Source organism: Oncorhynchus keta, unplaced genomic scaffold (genome assembly GCF_023373465.1).
Source record: "Oncorhynchus keta strain PuntledgeMale-10-30-2019 unplaced genomic scaffold, Oket_V2 Un_contig_15856_pilon_pilon, whole genome shotgun sequence".
NCBI lineage: Eukaryota > Metazoa > Chordata > Actinopteri > Salmoniformes > Salmonidae > Oncorhynchus > Oncorhynchus keta.
This window is the reverse complement of record NW_026279559.1, coordinates 23,092-41,625: the sequence shown is the minus strand read 5'-3', so window position 1 is coordinate 41,625 and position 18,534 is coordinate 23,092. Positions and strand designations below refer to the sequence as shown.

Below are 18,534 nucleotides of genomic sequence, written 5' to 3'. Positions count from 1 at the left end.
TGAGTTGGGTGTTTCAAAAGACTAAACCAGCTAGCTAGCATAGCATCCCACTGTTGGAGTAGGGTGTTCCAGAAGACTAAACCAGCTAGCTAGCATAGCATCCCACTGTTTGAGTAGGGTGTTTCAAAAGACTAAACCAGCTAGCTAGCATAGCATCCCACTGTTTGAGTAGGGTGTTTCAAAAGACTAAACCAGCTAGCTAGCATAGCATCCCACTGTTTGAGTTGGGTGTTTCAAAAGACTAAACCAGCTAGCTAGCATAGCATCCCACTGTTGGAGTAGGGTGTTTCAAAAGACTAAACCAGCTAGCTAGCATAGCATCCCCACTGTTTGAGTTGGGTGTTTCAAAAGACTAAACCAGCTAGCTAGCATAGCATCCCACTGTTTGAGTTGGGTGTTTCAAAAGACTAAACCAGCTAGCTAGCATAGCATCCCACTGTTTGAGTTGGGTGTTTCAAAAGACTAAACCAGCTAGCTAGCATAGCATCCCACTGTTTGAGTTGGGTGTTTCAGAAGACTAAACCAGCTAGCTTAGTAAGCTTCTCCTTAATTTTGGAAGAAAGTAATTTGTTCAAAACTGTTAAACCATTCTCTCTCTTTGAGTCAACCACTTACCACATGTTATGCTAGCTGTAGCTTATGTTTTCAGTACTAGATTCATTCTCTGATCCTTTGATTGGGTGGACAACATGTCAGTTCATGCTGCAAGAGCTCTGATAGGCTGGAGGACGCCCTCCGGAAGATTGTCATAATTACTGTGTAAGTCATTTTAAATTTAGACTGTAACACAAACAGATGTGAAGGGCTGTCCCTGTGGGCCCTGCTCAAAAGTAGTGTCCAATTTGAAGAAGTGGTGCTATTTAATTTCAATTGTCAGAAAATAGATGTGCTTTGGTGAATATACACCACCGTTCAAAAGTTTGGGGTCACTTAGAAATGTCCTTGTTTTGGAAAGAAAAGCAAAAACATTGTCCATTAAATTAACATCAAATTGATCAGAGATACAGTGTAGACACTGTTAATGTTGTAAATGACTATTGTAGCTGGAAACGGCTGATTTTTAATGGAATATCTACATAGGCGTACAGAGGCCCATTACCAGCAACCATCACTCCTGTGTTCCAATGGCACATTGTGTTAGCTAATCCAAGTTTATCATTTTAAAAGGCTAATTGAACATTAGAAAACCCTTTTGCAATTATTTTTGTACAGCTGAAAACTGTTGTCCTGATTAAAGAATCAATAAAACTGTCCTTCTTTAGATTAGTTGAGTATCTGGAGCATCAGCATTTGTGGGTTCAATTACAGGCTAAAATGCCCAGAAACAAATAACTTACATCTGAAACTCGTCAGTCGATTCTTGTTCCCAGAAATTAAGGCTATTCCATGCGAGAAATTGGCAAGAAACTGAAGATCTCGTACAACGCTGTGTACGACTTCCTTCACAGAACAGCGCAAACTGGCTCTAACCAGAATAGAAAGAGTGGGAGGCCCCGGTGCACAACTGAGCAAGAGGGCATTAGAGTGTCTAGTTTGAGAAACAGACGCCTCACAAGTCCTCAACAGACAGCCTCATTATATAATACCTGCAAAACACCAGTCTCAACGTCAACAGTGAAGAGGCGACTCCGGGATGCGGCCTTCAAGGCAGAGTTGCAAAGAAAAAGCCATATCTCAGACTGGCCAATAAAAAGAAAAGATTAAGATGGACAGAAGAACACAGACACTAGACAGAGGAATCTGCCTCGAAAGCCAGCATCCCGGAGTTGCCTCTTCAATAACCCTGCATTATCAACAAGTACCTTCTGAGAGGATCGTGTAGTTGGAACAGGATGTCAGAGAGAGAGAGATGTCTACTGAGAGGATCGTGTAGTTGGAACAGGACGTCAGAGAGATGTCTACTGAGAGGATCGTGGTAGTTGGAACAGGACGTCAGAGAGAGAGATGTCTACTGAGAGGATCGTGTAGTTAGAACAGGATGTCAGAGAGAGAGATGTCTACTGAGAGGATCGCGTAGTTGGAACAGGACGTCAGAGAGAGATGTCTACTGAGAGGATTGTGTAGTTGGAACAGGACGTCAGAGAGAGAGAGAGAGAGAGAGAGAGAGATGTCTACTGAGAGGATCGTGTAGTTGGAACAGGACGTCAGAGAGATGTCTACTGAGAGGATTGTGTAGTTGGAACAGAATGTCAGAGAGAGAGAGAGAGAGATGTCTACTGAGAGGATCGTGTAGTTGGAACAGGACGTCAGAGAGAGAGAGAGAGAGAGAGATGTCTACTGAGAGGATCGTGTAGTTGGAACAGGATGTCAGAGAGAGAGAGAGAGATGTCTACTGAGAGGATCGTGTAGTTGGAACAGGATGTCAGAGAGAGAGAGAGAGATGTCTACTGAGAGGATCGTGTAGTTGGAACAGGACGTCAGAGAGAGATGTCTACTGAGAGGATTGTGTAGTTGGAACAGGATGTCAGAGAGAGAGAGAGAGATGTCTACTGAGAGGATTGTGTAGTTGGAACAGGACGTCAGAGAGAGAGAGAGAGAGAGAGAGATGTCTACTGGGAGGATCGTGTAGTTGGAACAGGATGTCTACTGAGAGGATTGTGTAGTTGGAACAGAATGTCAGAGAGAGAGAGAGAGAGAGATGTCTACTGGGAGGATCATGTAGTTGGAACAGGATGTCAGAGAGAGAGAGAGAGAGAGATGTCTACTGAGAGGATGGTGTAGTTGGTACAGGATGTCAGAGAGAGAGAGATGTCTACTGAGAGGATCGTGTAGTTGGAACAGGATGTCAGAGAGAGAGAGAGATGTCTACTGAGAGGATTGTGTAGTTGGAACAGGACGTCAGAGAGAGAGAGAGATGTCTACTGAGAGGATCGTGTAGTTGGAACAGGACGTCAGAGAGAGATGTCTACTGAGAGGATTGTGTAGTTGGAACAGGACGTCAGAGAGAGATGTCTACTGAGAGGATTGTGTAGTTGGAACAGAATGTCAGAGAGAGAGAGAGATGTCTACTGAGAGGATCGTGTAGTTGGAACAGGACGTCAGAGAGAGAGAGAGAGAGAGATGTCTACTGAGAGGATGGTGTAGTTGGTACAGGATGTCAGAGAGAGAGATGTCTACTGAGAGGATTGTGTAGTTGGAACAGGACGTCAGAGAGAGTGAGAGAGAGAGAGAGAGAGAGAGAGATGTCTACTGAGAGGATGGTGTAGTTGGTACAGGATGTCAGAGAGAGAGAGAGAGAGAGATGTCTACTGAGAGGATTGTGTAGTTGGAACAGGACGTCAGAGAGAGATGTCTACTGAGAGGATTGTGTAGTTGGAACAGAATGTCAGAGAGAGAGAGAGAGAGAGAGAGAGATGTCTACGGAGAGGATCGTGTAGTTGGAACAGGACGTCAGAGAGAGATGTCTACTGAGAGGATTGTGTAGTTGGAACAGAATGTCAGAGAGAGAGAGAGAGAGAGAGAGAGAGAGAGAGAGAGAGAGAGAGAGAGAGAGAGAGAGAGAGAGAGAGAGAGAGAGAGATGTCTACTGGGAGGATCGTGTAGTTGGAACAGGATGTCTACTGAGAGGATTGTGTAGTTGGAACAGAATGTCAGAGAGAGAGAGAGAGAGAGAGAGATGTCTACGGAGAGGATCGTGTAGTTGGAACAGGACGTCAGAGAGAGATGTCTACTGAGAGGATTGTGTAGTTGGAACAGAATGTCAGAGAGAGAGAGAGAGAGAGAGAGAGAGAGAGATGTCTACTGGGAGGATCGTGTAGTTGGAACAGGATGTCAGAGAGAGAGAGAGATGTCTACTGAGAGGATGGTGTAGATGGTACAGGATGTCAGAGAGAGAGATGTCTACTGAGAGGATCGTGTAGTTGGAACAGGATGTCAGAAAGAGAGATTTTACTTTGTTATCGGAATTTAGACTGAACAAGTGTGTCCTTCAGAAGAATACAGAAAACATGTTGCATTGCAACTTTTGGCAGCAGTGTGCACTGACATACCAGACTAGTGCACTACTTCAGCCTTCAGTTGTCTGCTAATTTTAGAACCCAAACATCCTATTCATTCTTTGTTTCCATTTGACAGTGGTTTCTTATCCCTCTTTCTTAACGGTATCATTTAAAGAAAGACCCCAGACACTCACTTCTTCATACAACATCACACATTGTATTTGCCAATTCCTTTGAAACAAGTGCATACAAGTCACAGATAAAAGCATTTCAGTTGGTTGCCATGCACCTCGTAGAGAGGGGCGTCATCATCAGTCAGGTTTTGAACAGGAACAGGCACCAGACAGAGTCTGCGTCCCAAAAGGCCCCTGTTACCTAAATAGGGCACTACTTTTGACCAGAGCTCTGTGGGTGTCCCTGTGGGTGTCCCTGCTCAAAAATAGTGTCCTTTTAGGGAATAGAGTGCCTTTGTGACGCACCACTAGAAGTAGGCCTACATCAACCGTGTTAAACATCAACAAATAGGGTCGAGAGAGCCCAGCTCTATTATAATTAAATACCTTTATCTTCAAAAATATAGAAACTGAATGTATTAAAAAATCTCAAAATTATAGAGCCTTGTTTTACAAAGTATAGCCTACACTAGTCCCCTCGGATTGGGTAAAATATGTACAAAGTCCGTTGGTTAGTTTGTTTGGATGGTATGTGGTATTTCATTTTAATATTTATACACTCGTATTTGGTCTTTTTCCACCAAAACAATCTCTCCCCAAAATATTTTGAAAATAAAATCTCAAGTGTCCATTTCGTTTTTACTTTGACGTCCCCTGCAAGGATAGTGCCGATTTCTCCTTGCATGAAAGCCCACGGTACGTTAGAGCCGACCAACGGGCACTTCTCCCCGCTGGGACAGTACACCTCCCCGGTGGATCCTTGTTGTTTGATGCTCTGCCGCGAACACGGGAAGCAGAACTTGTGCGAGGGAACCGACGGACACTGAACAAAGTGCGTGTCCTCTAACCTCTGGTCACAGAGCGTGCAGCAGAGGGGTACGCTCCCGGGTACTGACGAGTCCGGAATGCTTTCATGCCCTTGGTCCATCATTCCACCCCTGGCACGTAAAGTGTCCCCATAATACCGGATGCCTCCTTACCCTGTGTGGACCGGGCGCTTCTGGGTCATGGAGGAGGGCGAGAGTGGGCTGCTGCTGTTGCGCCGCGTGGTGGAATGGACCTGGTTCCCGTCTTTGGGCGAGCTGTTCCCGCCACCTCCGGCGTTGTCTGCCGCGAGGATCAGCGCCGCCATGGGGGAATGGCCGTTCTGCACAGCTTCCGGTGGGGTGGTGCGTGAGTGGGGGATAAGGTATTGGTAGGGACAGAGGAGAAGCTTGGTGGTGGTCCCGGGGGCATTTTATGTCCGTCACGGTCAGATGCTGGACCCGGTAACCACTGCTGTCTGTCCTCTCCATTATGCTTGGCGGCGGTTCCCTCTCTCTCCCCCACATGTTCTGGCGATGCTTTCCTTTTCATAGTCCGTGGGTGTTTTCCCCTGTCTGAAGGAAGGAAAGGGTTAAACATGAAGAAGGCTCAGTTAGAGACACAACATGGACAGACAATGGTCGTGAAGAAGGCTGAGTTAGAGAGACAACATGGACAGATGATCATGAAGAAGGCTGAGATAGAGACAACATGGACAGATGATCAAGAAGAAGGCTGAGTTAGACACAACATGGACAGATGATCATGAAGAAGGCTGAGATAGAGACAACATGGACAGATGATCATGAAGAAGGCTGAGTTAGAGACAACATGGACAGATGGTCATGAAGAAGGCTGAGTTATAGACAAAATGGACGGATGGTCACAAAGAAGGCTGATATAGAGACAACATGGACATATGATGATGAAGAAGGCTGAGATAGAGACAACATGGACAGATGGTCATGAAGAAGGCTGATATAGAGACAACATGGACAGATGATCATGAAGAAGGCTGAGTTAGAGACAACATGGACAGATGGTCATGAAGAAGGCTGAGATAGAGACAACATGGACAGATGATCATGAAGAAGGCTGAGTTAGAGACAACATGGACAGATGGTCATGAAGAAGACTGAGATAGAGACAACATGGACAGATGATCATGAAGAAGGCTGAGATAGAGACAACATGGACAGATGGTCATGAAGAAGGCTGAGTTAGAGACAACATGGACAGATGGTCATGAAGAAGGCTGAGTTATAGACAAAATGGACGGATGGTCATAAAGAAGTCTGAGTTAGATAGACAACATGGACAGATGGTCATAAAGAAGTCTGAGTTAGATAGACAACATGGACCAGATGGTCATGAAGAAGGCTGAGTTAGAGACACAACATGGACAGGTGGTCATGAAGAAGGCTGAGTGAGAGACAACATGGACAGATGGTCAAGAAGAAGGTTGAGTTATAGACAACATGGACAGATGGTGATTAATACTGAGAAGAAAAAAGAATGATGCACAATAATAACAGCAAATTATTTACTAATAAATACATAATCCCAAATCATATACTAATAAATACATAATCCCAAATTATATACTAATAAATACATAATCCCAAAAGGCACTTTTTTAATTTAAGCATGACATGTGGGAGTGTTTGTGTCATTACAAAAATGCTAATCTGGTGTAAATCTATTTGGTTTGAAGTGTGCTCCTATGTAACAAAGGGTTTAACCTGTGAAGTGCTCTCCATATGCACTTTATTCAGCATGTTACCCTCTGCTACATAGTCTAGACTTCATGTTTACAGCTCAATAAAAATACATGTTGTGTTTTGTCACAACTCAAACAGACAAGTCATGCGTAATATGCATATGGGGATATTTTAAATCAACTCTTTGCTCGGAATACCATTCAAATTAAATAGATTTGTCAGAATTGCATTTTTTTCTCGTAACAAACATACCCACAACAAGTCCTGATTAGAAGTGCATATGTAGAGTACTTCACAGGTTAAACCCTTTGTACATACTAACACCTTAAACCAAATAGATTTACATCAGATTAGCATTTTTTTGCAATGACACAAACACCCCCACAAGTCATGCTTAAAAAGTGCCTTTTGGGATTATATATTTATTAGTATATAATTTGCTATTGTTAAGAAAAAAAATGCAAATCTGACTAATCTTTTTCATTTGAATGGTATGCCGAGCAAAGAGTTGACATTAAATGATCTACCTGTGCATATTATGCATGACTTGTCTGTTTGAGTCGTGACAAAACGCAACATTTATTTCTATTGAACTGTAAACATGTAGTCTAGACTATGTAGCAGAGGGTAAATATGCTGAATGGTCCACTGTATTCATATGGAAAAAAACAACCCCATACATCCAGCCATCCAGCCAGCAACAACCTGATTTGGAAGAAGCTCCGTTCTGCTGTTGCTCACAGCCCATCACCCTCCGTTGCATGGCTGCATGATCCTTCTGGAACCGGCTGTCGAAAGTATGGAGAACCATCAAGTCCCTGGCCGTTTTCCCCTTGTTCATCCACTCATCCGCCCGGGCTTTGTGATGGTCTATATCCGGTGTCAGGCTGTCAGGTATGTGCTGCTTATCCTTCTCGTGCTGGTCACTACAGGAGACCGAGACTAACCGTTTACCGCCGCCGTGCTCGTTGGGGCTACCTGCCATCAAACCGGACCCCGGGTGCCCCATCGCCATCGGACACACGGTTCTTCCGTTAACTACGTGTAACAAGGACATAACCGTGTTATTCCTTCGCGGGTTGGGGCTCTGCCGGTTGAGCTCGTGTGGGTCGTCCGGTTTAGGAAATCCATTAGGTACCGGAATTCCGTTAGCCTGTCTCCCAGACTGGTACTCCGGTCCCATCCTCAGCGGACGGTCCAAGGTGGAGAGGGGGTAGCGGTCCAGGGGCTGTGACGGCCGGGATCCGGGGTCTCCTCCAGACCCGTGGTGGTTAGACTGGATCTCTTTCCCCGATAGCTGCTGCTGTTGCCCCGGTCCCAGGCCTCCCTCCTGGAAGCCGTGAGCCCGCTTCAGCTGCCGGGCTGTCTCAATCACAAACTCGATCCGGTCCGCTCCTTCGTAGTTAACACATCCCCTGCAGATGGGTTCGGTAAAATCCCCAGATCATAGCCCAGGGCATGCAGGGCAGGTCATAAATAACAGGACTGTCTGAGGAGGCAGCGACCACCGCGCCCAGTCGACAGCTTCCTTTGCAGAAAGCGGGCTTAATCCCTCTCTCTCAAACCAGATCTCTGTGTTAGAATCTATCAATACGTTTCAGAAACTAGTTCCTTCCGTTTCTCTAAAAGAAAACGTGTCCTCTCCTCTCCCCGTCTGTCTCGGACTACAGCAAGATACAGTAGTTCATAACAGCAGAGTAGAATGTTCTTTACTACGTCGTACTTGTGACCTGTCTCTGTCACTGCCTGATCTACTACCTCCTCCGCTCAGCCCAGTCCCGATGTAGAGCAAGGACGTCTGTCAGCTCAGCTCCGAGGCAGCGACGTCTCTGGACACTGTGCTTCCAGCTTCAATATTCTATTGACTTGTTCTTCTACGCCAGTCCTCTTCATGCTCTGAAGCCAGCTTCTCTATTGAACCACTTGAACCTTTTGAAAGAAGCCCCAACAGCAGCCAGACACTCTGGGGTGGGAGAGAATAGAATGTGTTATATTGCCTTCTGCTGCAAGCAAAGCCATGGGAAGTAGGGTGCTGAGTGTGCTGCAGCACCCCCTGCTAAAACGAAATAAAACAATTATTTATATATATATATTTTTTAAACATTCAAACATAATTTCCCCCACATCTTACATGTTTTATTTGATTTATTTAACCTTTATTTAATGGCTGCAAGATTGAAACAGAAAATATATCAACATAAGTATCCTCTTTGTAAGGGATGGTTGGAACACTTGTTGTACTTTTGTCGATTTCTCAGAGATTGTACATTTACAATGTGATACGAACAACTAAATCTGTCTGCTACAATTTGGTAATATCTCTCTAAATCACCCAGACAAGGTGTGACTTTGTCTCAAATACAAGGAGTAAATGTTAGTTGTAACAGGGCTTGAGCAGGGCTTGGGCAGGGCTTGAGCAGGGCTTGAACAGAACAGGGCTTTAACAGGGCTTGAACAGGGCTTGAACAGGGCTTGGCAGGGCTTGAGCAGGGCTTGAGCAGGGCTTGAGCAGGGCTTGAACAGGGCTTAGACAGGGCTTGGCAGGGCTTGAACAGGGCCAGGCAGGGCTTGAACAGGGCTTGAACAGGGGCTTGAGCAGGGCTTGAACAGGGCCAGACAGAGCTTGAGCAGAGGCTTGACAGGGCTTGAACAGGGCTTGAGCAGGGCTTGAACAGGGCTTGAACAGGGCTTGAGCAGGGCTTGAACAGGGCTTGAACAGAGCTTGAGCAGGGCTTGAACAGGGCTTGATCAGAGCTTGAGCAGGGATTGAGCAGGGATTGAACAGGGTTTGAGCAGGGCTTGAGCAGGGCTTGAACATGGCTTGAATGGGGCTTGAGCAGGGCTTGAACAGGGCTTGAACAGAGCTTGAACAGGGCTGGAACAGGGCTTGAATAGGGCTTGAAACATAGCTGGAACAGGGCTTGAACAGGGCTTGGAGTGAACTGCAGCAGTCTGAAGAAAGGCATGAAAACAGAATAACATTGGCATATTTAACAAAAAACGTTTATTGTTTTACTCTCAAAATCTAGTTAGCATAATAATACAAATCCCATCAGAGTCATTCTGTTTAAAATAGACATATCTGTTTGAATGGGCTCAATCCACTGCATCCACAATGGTGGCCCTCCCCATCTGTGTTGGAAAGATGGCTGAGCTACAGCGGTGTTTGTCAGACCATGAGAGACCATCTGCGGTGGAAGGTGGCTGAGCTACAGCGGTGTTTGTCAGACCATGAGAGGCCCATCTGCGGTGGAAGGTGGCTGAGCTACAGCGGTGTTTGTCAGACCATGAGAGACCCATCTCGGTGGAAGGTGGCTGAGCTACAGCGGTGTTTGTCAGACCATGAGAGACCCATCTGCGGTGGAAAGGTGGCTGAGCTACAGCGGTGTTTGTCGACCATGAGAGACCCATCTGCGGTGGAAGGTGGCTGAGCTACAGCGGTGTTTGTCCAGACCATGAGAGACCCATCTGCGGTGGAAGGTGGCTGAGCTACAGCGGTGTTTGTCAGACCATGAGATGCCCATCTGCGGTGGAAGGTGGCTGAGCTACAGCGGTGTTTGTCCAGACCATGGGAACCCATCTGCGGTGGAAGGTGGCTGAGCTACAGCGGTGTTTGTCAGATTCGCACAGAACCCATCTGCGGTGGAAGATGGCCCAGGCTACACAGCGGTGTTTGTCAGACCATGAGACACCCATCTGCGGTGGAAGGTGGCTGAGCTACAGCGGTGTTTGTCCAGACCATGAGGGCCATCTGCTGCGGTGGAAGGTGGCTGAGCTACAGCGGTGTTTGTCAGACCATGAGAGACCCATCTGCGTTGGAAGGTGGCTGAGCTACAGCGGTGTTTGTCCAGACCATGAGAGACCCATCTGCGTTGGAAGGTGGCTGAGCTACAGCGGTGTTTGTCAGACCATGAGAGACCCATCTGCGGTGGAAGGTGGCTGAGCTACAGCGGTGTTTGTCAGACCATGAGACACCCATCTGCGGTGGAAGGTGGCTGAGCTACAGCGGTGTTTGTCAGACCATGAGAGGACCCATCTGCGGTGGAAGGTGGCTGAGCTACAGCGGTGTTTGTCAGACCATGAGAGACCCATCTGCGGTGGAAGGTGGATGAGCTACAGCGGTGTTTGTCAGACCATGAGAGACCCATCTGCGGTGGAAGGTGGCTGAGCTACAGCGGTGTTTGTCAGACCATGAGAGACCCATCTGCGGTGGAAGGTGGCTGAGCTACAGCGGTGTTTGTCAGACCATGAGAGACCCATCTGCGGTGGAAGGTGGCTGAGCTACAGCGGTGTTTGTCAGACCATGAGAGACCCATCTGCGGTGGAAGGTGGCTAAGCTACAGCGGTGTTTGTCAGACCATGAGACTCCCATCTGCGGTGGAAGGTGGCTGAGCTACAGCGGTGTTTGTCAGACCATGAGACCCCCATCTGCGGTGGAAGGTGGCTGAGCTACAGCGGTGTTTGTCAGATCATGAGAGACCCATCTGCGGTGGAAGGTGGCTGAGCTACAGCGGTGTTTGTCAGATCATGAGACCCCCATCTGCGGTGGAAGGTGGCTGAGCTACAGCGGTGTTTGTCAGATCATGAGACCCCCATCTGCGGTGGAAGGTGGCTGAGCTACAGCGGTGTTTGTCAGATCATGAGAGACCCATCTGCGGTGGAAGGTGGCTGAGCTACAGCGGTGTTTGTCAGATCATGAGACCCCCATCTGCGGTGGAAGGTGGCTGAGCTACAGCGGTGTTTGTCAGATCATGAGACTCCCATCTGCGGTGGAAGGTGGCTGATCTACAGCAGTGTTTGTCAGACCATGAGAGACCCATCTGCGGTGGAAGGTGGCTGAGCTACAGCGGTGTTTGTCAGACCATGAGACTCCCATCTGCGGTGGAAGGTGGCTGAGCTACAGCGGTGTTTGTCAGACCATGAGACTCCCATCTGCGGTGGAAGGTGGCTGAGCTACAGCGGTGTTTGTCAGACCATGAGAGACCCATCTGCGGTGGAAGGTGGCTGAGCTACAGCGGTGTTTGTCAGACCATGAGAGACCCATCTGCGGTGGAAGGTGGCTAAGCTACAGCGGTGTTTGTCAGACCATGAGACTCCCATCTGCGGTGGAAGGTGGCTGAGCTACAGCGGTGTTTGTCAGACCATGAGACCCCCATCTGCGGTGGAAGGTGGCTGAGCTACAGCGGTGTTTGTCAGATCATGAGAGACCCATCTGCGGTGGAAGGTGGCTGAGCTACAGCGGTGTTTGTCAGATCATGAGACCCCCATCTGCGGTGGAAGGTGGCTGAGCTACAGCGGTGTTTGTCAGATCATGAGACCCCCATCTGCGGTGGAAGGTGGCTGAGCTACAGCGGTGTTTGTCAGATCATGAGAGACCCATCTGCGGTGGAAGGTGGCTGAGCTACAGCGGTGTTTGTCAGATCATGAGAGACCCATCTGCGGTGGAAGGTGGCTGAGCTACAGCGCTGTTTGTCAGATCATGAGACTCCCATCTGCGGTGGAAGGTGGCTGATCTACAGCAGTGTTTGTCAGACCATGAGAGACCCATCTGCGGTGGAAGGTGGCTGAGCTACAGCGGTGTTTGTCAGACCATGAGACTCCCATCTGCGGTGGAAGGTGGCTGAGCTACAGCGGTGTTTGTCAGACCATGAGAGACCCATCTGTGTTGGAAGGTGGCTGAGCTACAGCGGTGTTTGTCAGACCATGAGAGACCCATCTGCGGTGGAAGGTGGCTGAGCTACAGCGGTGTTTGTCAGACCATGAGACACCCATCTGCGGTGGAAGGTGGCTGAGCTACAGCGGTGTTTGTCAGACCATGAGAGGACCGATCTGCGGTGGAAGGTGGCTGAGCTACAGCGGTGTTTGTCAGACCATGAGAGACCCATCTGCGGTGGAAGGTGGCTGAGCTACAGCGGTGTTTGTCAGACCATGAGAGACCCATCTGCGGTGGAAGGTGGCTGAGCTACAGCGGTGTTTGTCAGACCATGAGAGACCCATCTGCGGTGGAAGGTGGCTGAGCTACAGCGGTGTTTGTCAGACCATGAGAGACCCATCTGCGGTGGAAGGTGGCTGAGCTACAGCGGTGTTTGTCAGACCATGAGAGACCCATCTGCGGTGGAAGGTGGCTGAGCTACAGCGGTGTTTGTCAGACCATGAGACTCCCATCTGCGGTGGAAGGTGGCTGAGCTACAGCGGTGTTTGTCAGACCATGAGAGACCCATCTGCGGTGGAAGGTGGCTGAGCTACAGCAGTGTTTGTCAGATCATGAGAGACCCATCTGCGGTGGAAGGTGGCTGAGCTACAGCGGTGTTTGTCAGATCATGAGACCCCCATCTGCGGTGGAAGGTGGCTGAGCTACAGCGGTGTTTGTCAGATCATGAGACCCCCATCTGCGGTGGAAGGTGGCTGAGCTACAGCGGTGTTTGTCAGATCATGAGAGACCCATCTGCGGTGGAAGGTGGCTGAGCTACAGCGGTGTTTGTCAGACCATGAGACCCCCATCTGCGGTGGAAGGTGGCTGAGCTACAGCGGTGTTTGTCAGATCATGAGACTCCCATCTGCGGTGGAAGGTGGCTGATCTACAGCAGTGTTTGTCAGACCATGAGAGACCCATCTGCGGTGGAAGGTGGCTGAGCTACAGCGGTGTTTGTCAGACCATGAGACACCCATCTGCGGTGGAAGGTGGCTGAGCTACAGCGGTGTTTGTCAGACCATGAGACCCCCATCTGCGGTGGAAGGTGGCTGAGCTACAGCGGTGTTTGTCAGATCATGAGACATCTTGTAAATCGTCTTCTCACGAAGATGTCTGTAGCATTCTAACGGTTTGGCCTTCAAACTAGTATGACCCCTGTAGGGAAAGATGAGACTCTCACCAACACGTTTGTAGCGTCCAAACGTCCTAACTTCTTTTGGTTTATGTTGTGACTATGTTTTTCCATGTATGAATCTGTATGGTGGTGTGTGAGTGAGTGAAACCGAGCTGCTGCAGACACCAAGCAGGACATATTTGTGCAAGCCTGCCCTCTTTACGTTCCATAGAGGAAGAAAGAAGGTAAGTCAAGTAATAACGCCAACCACCCGCTTCGCCCCTAACCGCCAACCATCCAACCCGCTTCGCCCCTAACCGTCAACCATCCTCCCCGCTTCGCCCCTAACCCCGTACCATCACCCAGCTTCGCCCCTAACCGCCAACCATCCTCCCCGCTTCTCCCCTAACCGCCAACCATCCACCCCACTTCGCCCCTAACCGCCAACCAAAACACCCCGCTTCGCCACTAACCGCCAACCAAAACACCACACTTCGCCCCTAACCGCCAACCATCCTCCCCGCTTCGCCCCTAACCGCCAACCATCCACCCCGCTTCGCCCCTGACCGTCAACCATCCACCCCGCTTCGCCCCTAACCGCCAACCATCCTCCCCGCTTCGCCCCTAACCGCTAACCATCCTCCCGCTTCGCCCCTAACCGTCAACCATCCTCCCCGCTTCGCCCTAACCGCCAACCATCCACCGCTTCGCCCTAACCGCAAACCATCCTCCCCGCTTCGCCCCTAACCGCAAACCATCCACCCCGCTTCGCCCTAACCGCTAACCATCCTCCCCGCTTCGCCCTAACCGCTAACCATCCTCCCGCTTCGCCCCTAACCGCTAACCATCCTCCCCGCTTCGCCCCTAACCACTAACCATCCTCCCGCTTCGCCCCTAACCGCCAACCATCCTCCCCGCTTCGCCCCTAACCGCCAACCATCTCTCCCGCTTCGCCCCTAACCGCTAACCATCCTCCCCGCTTCGCCCCTAACCCTGTACCATCACCCAGCTTCGCCCCTAACCGCCAACCATCCTCCCCGCTTCGCCCCTAACCCCGTACCATCACCCAGCTTCGCCCCTAACCGCCAACCATCCTCCCCGCTTCACCCCTAACCGCCAACCATCCTCCCCGCTTCGCCCCTAACCGTCAACCATCCTCCCCGCTTCGCCCCTAACCGCCAACCATCCACCCCGCTTCGCCCCTAACCGTCAACTAATGGACCCCGCTTTGCCCCTAACCGTCAACCATCAACCCCGCTTCGCCCCTAACCGCTAACCATCCTCCCCGCTTCGCCCCTAACCGTCAACTAATGGACCCGCTTTGCCCCTAACCGCCCACCATCCACCCTGCTTCGCCCCTAACTGCCAACCATCCTCCCCGCTTCACCCCTAACCGCCAACCATCCACCCTGCTTCACCCCTAACCATAACCATCCACCCCGCTTCGCCCCTAACCGCCAACCATCCTCCCCGCTTCACCCTAACCGCCAACCATCCTCCTCGCTCAGCCCTAACCGCCAACCATCCTCCCCGCTTCACCCCTAACACGCCAACCATCCTCCCGCTTCGCCCCTAACCGCCAACCATCCTCCCCGCTTCACCCTAACTGCTAACCATCCTCCCGCTTCGCCCCTAACCGCCAACCATCCTCCCGCTTCGCCCCTAACCGCCAACCATCCACCCCGCTTCGCCACTAACCGCCAACCATCCACCCCGCTTCACCCCCTAACCGCCAACCATCCTCCCGCTTCGCCCTAACCGCCAACCATCCACCCCGCTTCACCCCTAACCGCCAACCATCCTCCCTTCGCCCCTAACCGCCAACCATCCTCCCCGCTTCACCCCTAACCGCCAACCATCCACCCCGCTTCGCCCCTAACCGCCAACCATCCTCCCCGCTTCGCCCCTAACCGCCAACCATCCTCCCCGCTTCACCCCTAACCGCCAACCATCCTCCCCGCTTCACCCCTAACCGCCAACCATCCTCCCCGCTTCGCCCCTAACCGCCAACCATCCTCCCCGCTTCGCCCCTAACCGCCAACCATCCTCCCCGCTTCGCCCCTAACCGCCAACCATCCACCCCGCTTCGCCCCTAACCGCTAACCATCCTCCCCGCTTCGCCCCTAACCGTCAACTAATGGACCCCGCTTTGCCCCTAACCGCCAACCATCCACCCCGCTTCGCCCCTAACCCTCAACCATCCTCCCGCTTCGCCCCTAACCGCCAACCAGTCTCCCCGCTTCGCCCCCTAACCGCCAACCAGTCTCCCCGCTTCGCCCCTAACCGCCAACCAGTCTCCCCGCTTCGCCCCTAACCGCCAACCATCCTCCCTGCATCGCCCCTAACCGCCAACCATCCACCCCGCTTCGCCCCTAACCGCCAACCATCCACCCCGCTTCGCCCCTAACCGCCAACCAGTCTCCCCGCTTCGCCCCTAACCGCCAACCATCCACCCCGCTTCGCCCCTAACCGCCAACCAGTCTCCCCGCTTCGCCCTAACCGCCAACCATCCACCCGCTTCGCCCTAACCGCCAACCATCCACCCCGCTTCGCCCTAACCGCCAACCATCCTCCCCGCTTCGCCCCTAACCGCCAACCATCCACCCCGCTTCGCCCCTAACCGCCAACCATCCACCCCGCTTCGCCCCTAACCGCCAACCATCCACCCCGCTTCGCCCCTAACCGCCAACCAGTCTCCCCGCTTCGCCCCTAACCGCCAACCATCCACCCCGCTTCGCCCCTAACCGCCAACCAGTCTCCCCGCTTCGCCCCTAACCGCCAACCATCCACCCCGCTTCGCCCCTAACCGCCAACCAGTCTCCCCGCTTCGCCCCTAACCGCCAACCATCCACCCCGCTTCACCCCTAACCGCCAACCATCCACCCCGCTTCGCCCCTAACCGCCAACCAGTCTCCCCGCTTCGCCCCTAACCGCCAACCAGTCTCCCCGCTTCGCCCCTAACCGTCAACCATCCACCCCGCTTCGACCCTAACCGCCAACCATCCACCCTGCTTCGACCCTAACCGCCAACCATCCACCCCGCATTCCCCCTAACCTCCAACCAAAACACCACGCTTCGCCCCTAACTGCCAACCATCCACCCAGTTTCGCCCCTAACCGCCAACCATCCACCCCGCTTCGCCCCTAACCGCCAACCAGTCTCCCCGCTTTGCCCCTAACCGCCAACCACCCGCTTCGCCCCTAACCCCGTACCATCTACCCCGCTTCGCCCCTAACCCTCAACCATCTACCCCGCTTCGACCCTAACCGCCAACCATCCACCCCGCATTCCCCTAACCTCCAGCCAAAACACCACGCTTCGCCCCTAACTGCCAACCATCCACCCAGTTTCGCCCCTGACCGCTCAACCAAACCACCCTGTTTCGCCCCTAACTGCCAACCGTCTGAGACTGAGGAACAAAGATATTTTGTGTGTCTATCGGGCCATAGGCAGCTATTCTATCGTAAATACAGTATCTTATGCATTGTAAATTACCGCCCATTTGAAAAAGGAAAACGCAATAAACATTTACTCTGAACTGCGCTTCGGAAGATTGGTCATAGATAGAAGGCGGGGAGGTCCAGCCTGGATCTCTGGTCCTCTGAAGTTGCTAACGCAACGGCTAGGAGGTATCACTTCTTTAGTGAATAAGAGTTCAAAGTTCATACCAAGTTACCATACTTTTAAGCTCATGCTTTATTCTGGCTGGTATAGTCGAAATTCATCCTTTCGGCGTGGTGATCGTCATTTTCACGTTGAAATTCAATGATAATTTCGTTAGGTTCTTGTCGTTCAACCAGAGCTCACGCTGAGGTTGGCTTAGTTCTGTTGGTGATCTTGTCCTTTTAACCGCCGTCCTCTCGTCCTTGGAAGAGAAAGTTGAGTTTTCGTCAACGGGTTTATATGGCGGCTTGGGGGCAGAAGTTGTTGAGGAGCCTTTTGGTCGTAGACTTGGCAGCTTGGCGCTCCTAAACCGCTACAACCCATATTCATGTTTATTTATTTTCCCTTTTGTACTTACTTTTGTACATTACAACACTGTATTTATTCATAATATAGCATTTGTAATGTCTTTATTCTTTAGAACTTCTGTGAGTGTAATGTTTACTGTTCATTTTTATTTTTATTTCACTTTTGTATATTATCTACTTCACCTGCTTTGGCAATATGTTTCCCATGCCAATAAAGCCCCTTGAATTGACATGAGAGAGAGTGGAGAGAGAGAGGGAGGAAGAGGTAAAGAGAGGGGTGTGGAGGAGAGAGAGAGGGGGAGATACAGTGGGGGAAAAAATTATTTAGTCTTAGTATTTAATACTTATTTTCCACCATAATTTTGTCTATCATAGTTGAAGTGTACCTATGATGAAATTTACAGGCCTCTCTCATCTTTTTAAGTAGGAGAACTTGCACAATTGGTGGCTGACTAAATACCTTTTTGCCCCACTGTATATAGAGAGAGGGGACAGAAAGGGAGAGCTCATCTCGTGGTGGAAAACACACTGTTGGGTTTGAGCCAAGCAAAGGCACAATGGGAGAGCTGACACTTCTGCTGCCATATGGGCGCATATCTGGGAGAGAGGGAGGAAGGGATGAGAGAGAGAGGGAGGGAGGGAAGGAGAGGAGCAGGGAGGGTGGCTGGTGACATCCATTAGGAGGTTTCCCAGCATGCCGCTGGGCCTGACCAGAGTCAAACTGTGATGCCATCATGCCATCCTGGGAGATGCAGGTATTACAAATGTCAACCACCCCCAGGAAACACTCATCCTTTTAACCAGAACACATTTCTACCGTATATCTATTTATCTGACTTTTCCTTCTGTCTTTTAGACCTCCTCCTCCTCCTCCTCTGACCATAGACCCTGTCTATGAATTAGACCTCCTCCTCTCCTCCAATAGACCCTCTATGAATTAGACCTCCTCCTCCAATAGACCCTGTCTATGAATTAGACCTCTCCTCAATAGACACCTATGAATTAGACTCCTATAGACCCTTGCTCCAGAATTCCTCCTCCTCCTCCTCCAATCGACCCTGTCTATGAATTAGACCTCCTCCTCCTCCTCTTCCAATAGACAATCTGAATTAGACTCTCC

At 50.6% G+C, this 18,534-nt stretch overlaps 1 pseudogene; it reads right to left on the bottom strand.

The window, feature by feature from the left end:
- Window positions 1-4,754: 4,754 nt before the first annotated feature.
- On the bottom strand, window positions 4,755-10,216 carry LOC127919134 (interferon regulatory factor 2-binding protein 2-A-like; annotated as a pseudogene).
- Between the last annotated feature and the right edge of the window lie 8,318 nt (window positions 10,217-18,534).